Below are 4,285 nucleotides of genomic sequence, written 5' to 3'. Positions count from 1 at the left end.
ATATCATCAGGTATGCATCAAAGAGGAGGACATTTACAAGACAAATTTTTGGACCAAGTGTTGCAACAAATTAATTACCTATCATTTAATTGTCAACCCGGGGGTTTCGTAAAACTTGCGAAGCATGCATGCACTATATATGTTAGAAATTAACTTCCAATTTAGATCAATCTAACTACGAAACCAAATAACGACAAACCAAATTCACTTATTCTAATTCAACAATCAATTCAAAATAAATTATAGTACAGTGCGTGGAATTGAAATCTTAATCTATCACACTTGCAGGAATTGAAATCTTGATCTACCACACTTGCATAAATGAAATTGCATGAAATGAAAGGGATCATGTGTGCATTATCAAATCAGGATCCTATGAAATGAATAATCAAAACCACATGAGATAAAATGAAAGCAAAAACAATCATTCTTAACATCTAGATATGAAAGCAAATAAAAAAAACAATCTCTTAACCTCTCACACAGGAAAAGATATGAAATAAATAAATCTTAATCTATGAAAATGATAAATCTTAATCTATGAAAAACAATAAATCTTAATCTATGAAAAATAATAAATCTCACACATTATAGGTGGCCAATCCAAAAGCATGAGGGATAGAAAGTTGAGAAGCCCCAAATACAAGCATAACCAAATCAAAGTAAACATCACTCATGAGCATGGTGCTAAATCTAAATTCTATATTCAAAACATGAGCATTTACCCAACTTTACACATGTCTTTGAAAGGAGAAGGCTCTCATATTTATACAAGAACATAAGAAGCTACCTCATTAATGGAGGTCCATTATTCTCCCCCTAGATCCCTAGAAAATATCATAGAGTTACAACTCAAATAGGCAATAATGAGACACATATCCTCTTTGACCTTTATCCAAATCTTCTTCCATATCTTGAAGGGAATTCGAATTTGAGCAATGGAGGCCACATAAGGGTGCCTTGGAAGCTTCCAAATGACCTACACATGTCATGAAACTCAAGCCACTTTTAAGTATTAGCAAGTATATGTCATTTTTCTAAGTTTTAACCATTTAATTCACTTATAATACTAGAAATCATTAACTTTTGGAAAACACAAATGGAACCCATATAATTATGAAAATAGAAGCTAATGAAAGATTATATGTCTATGGAGTTGTGACATGTGAGTGAAATAGTGGCGATAAAGGTGAAAGCGGATGATATTTTGAATAAGTTTTGGAGACTCTACATACCCCCCAACTGACGTTATTCCTCATGCAATCTACTGCATTTCTTAATCATGATTTGCTTTTGAATGAGCTTGGCTTATATTAATTGTCCTTAAAGCTTGCATTTGATAGTATTTGACAATTTTATTTCGTTTTGCAAAGTATTCCTTGTCATACATTGAATTGTGACATGTTTGGTTGGTTCTTGTGTGACAACCAAATCTTAATTGGTATTGGTTCTTGTGTTTCAATACCTTGTTTATTTTTGTTGCAGCAAGATTCATTGATCATGTTTAAGAATGCATAAATAAGCCATATAATATGCTCATCATTTAGGCATTTATTTGCAAATCACATCACTTTTGAACCATAATGAAATCATAATTGATTATGATGAGTGTGTTAGGATTAAACGAAGTGAAACAGAATGAAGTGATATGGATGTGATAATAAATGGGTGTCTGTTCCCCCCAACTAAAGGTGTTAACGGTTTTTTTTGAAATGAGAAAGGAAATATGGTGAAGTAATTTCCAAAAATTATAACTTCAGTATTCAAGGAATTCTATGATTAAAAGCTAGAAAAGAACATACCTTTACTTTACTAGGAAGTGGACAAACTGTGCATATGTAGAGAAGTTGTAACTGCTACTGGATCATGGAATAGAATATAGACATCTACTTCTTGGTTGCATAAATATTGGATGAGGTGGTGAAAATGAAGTCTTTATTCCTACTGCTAAATCTGTTGTATTTGATGCAAAATGATGAAATGATATAGTCTTCACCTGCTACAAAACCCGATAGTACAATTCTAGTCATGTGATTGAATGTGTTGTTGTCGAGCATGAAGAGAATTCATTGGATTTTCGGCCATTAATGAATGTTGTTAACCAATGCGAGGCAAACTCGCCATTAATGTCAACGAGTGCCAAGGTACCTAAGTACATGTTGCAAAGTGCGAATATATGAGCTAATGTCGAGCCACTTGCAAGATCCAATGATCAAGGGACATTGATGTATTCCCATGACTGTTGGTGAGAGAACTTGTGATTGATGCATACATGCCTCAAGGTACTAATAAGGACTCTAGCCCTGGACCTAGATAATGTGATGATGTCGATAGGCCAAGACTTGTTAGAAGGGAGGCCATATTGAATCTTCCATCATCTAACGCAAGCATAAAACAATAATTTTGAAGAACTATGGATGAAAAATTTGCAGTGGATTCAAGGTTTATTTGAAAAAGTGAAAAGGGAAAATGGAATGAATCAACTTTGTAGGGGAACTAAATGGTTTTATTGTTGGGTTTAAAGTTTAGTGAAAGAGAGGCAGGAATGTATAATGACTGTGAAGGAAAATGAATAGTGGATCAAGGTTTTATTTGAAAACATGAAAAGGAAAATGGAATGAAAATTTTATTGACTGAAGAAGTGGAAATGCAATGAAGGTTTTATTTACTGAAAAAGGAGGAATGCAATGGTGAGACTGGCATCTGAAAGCTCTCAAGTGTTGGATCTAATCTGACATCATATGCTCATGCTTTGATGTTTCATATTTGATGTTGCTTTGATCATGTTTTTGTGAAATAAATGTGGTCTTCGAGAGAGACATTTTTCGATTATGGTCATCTATTTTTCCTCCTAAAACCTGCAAAAAAAAACTAGTATTTCTTCTGCAATGGAATGTAAGGTTATCAAAAGATAGAGGTGATCAATCTCTCTATTAATGACATTTACACAAAAAATTGAGAATCGGTACTAATAAAACAAATTCACGAAAGAAAACCAAATGAAGTTTTACCTGTATCGAAATTAGTGCCTCAGGTTACCTGTTGTGTCTTGTCAGTAATTTATTCATTCTTTTTATGTTTCAAAATTTGATGATAGTTTTCTCATTATGTATATATCGTCGAGATCTTTCCAACCATGCTTGAATCATCGAAATCCGATGTCGTATGAGAAAGTTAGGCTGATTTGAAATTTGGGTGAAATAGTGAAGATTGTCATGAGGTTTTTCAATTGCAGGATTGTGCCCTTCTTGCATCTAAAAATCCTATCAATATTCTTCGACTGAGTCATGACATAAACAATTTCCTGTTTGTGATTCCTTTGGCTTTTGTACCTACAAGACTCAAAGAAACATGATCATATAAAAATATTTTATGAAACGAAAACGCATGTCTACAGGATTCAATCTAACGCATGTCTACAGGATTCAATCTTCCATCTACATGATTTTCTTCAAGGTATTTTGCAAAACAATAATCTTGTAGATGAAGCACCCTTATCGTTCTTCTTCTTGATCCATTTTCAGTGTTGAAAAATGAGCTAGCAGATAGAGAGTGATTGTGTAATAATGATGTGGCAGTGGGTGACATGGAAAATAGATGATGTGACATGTTGATTGTATATGGCGACGAATGTGCAATATTGGCCAATGTTGTGTTGTCATGTGGTGGCAAAATTGTTGTTTAATTAATGTTATGTCAAAATTGTAGAATAATTAACAAATTTCAATCACCACAAGATTTGAACTTGTAACCTTCATTATGTAATTTGAATGACTTACCAATAGATCACAAGTCAAATTTATGAGCTTAATGGAATTTTGGAAATTTTAATTATTTTAAAAATGAAAATTGAAACAACAACTTGACAAGTGGCTAATTTAAATCCAAGATTTATATGAAAATATGATTCCAAAATATTTGCCAAATCATTTTTCATATCTTTTGAATTCATCATTTCCAAGATTTTTAGGAAAATGGGATTGCAAAATATTTGCCAAATCATTTTTCATATCTTTTGAACTCATCATTTTTGCCTAAAAAACGGATTTTTTAACCAATTTTTATTCTATAAAATCTTGGGAAATGTTTATGAATCTTTTTTATATAATTTTTTTTATTGCAGGTTGTAAGCATGAAGGAAAAAAAAAATTGTAGTTAAGAATTTTTTTTGTTATTTAATTATTAATTTTTTTATTTTTATTAATTTTTTTTATTTATTAATTGATTTTTTTTTATCTGCATCTTGGAAATGTTGCTGGGTGATTGGCCATGGCTCTGTGGTTGG

This window comes from Pinus tabuliformis, chromosome 4_1, assembly GCF_031772625.1.
Source record: "Pinus tabuliformis cultivar Carrire ecotype Pingquan chromosome 4_1, CPIR1, whole genome shotgun sequence".
NCBI classification, from domain to species: domain Eukaryota; kingdom Viridiplantae; phylum Streptophyta; class Pinopsida; order Pinales; family Pinaceae; genus Pinus; species Pinus tabuliformis.
Note: the sequence above shows the minus strand (reverse complement) of the source record.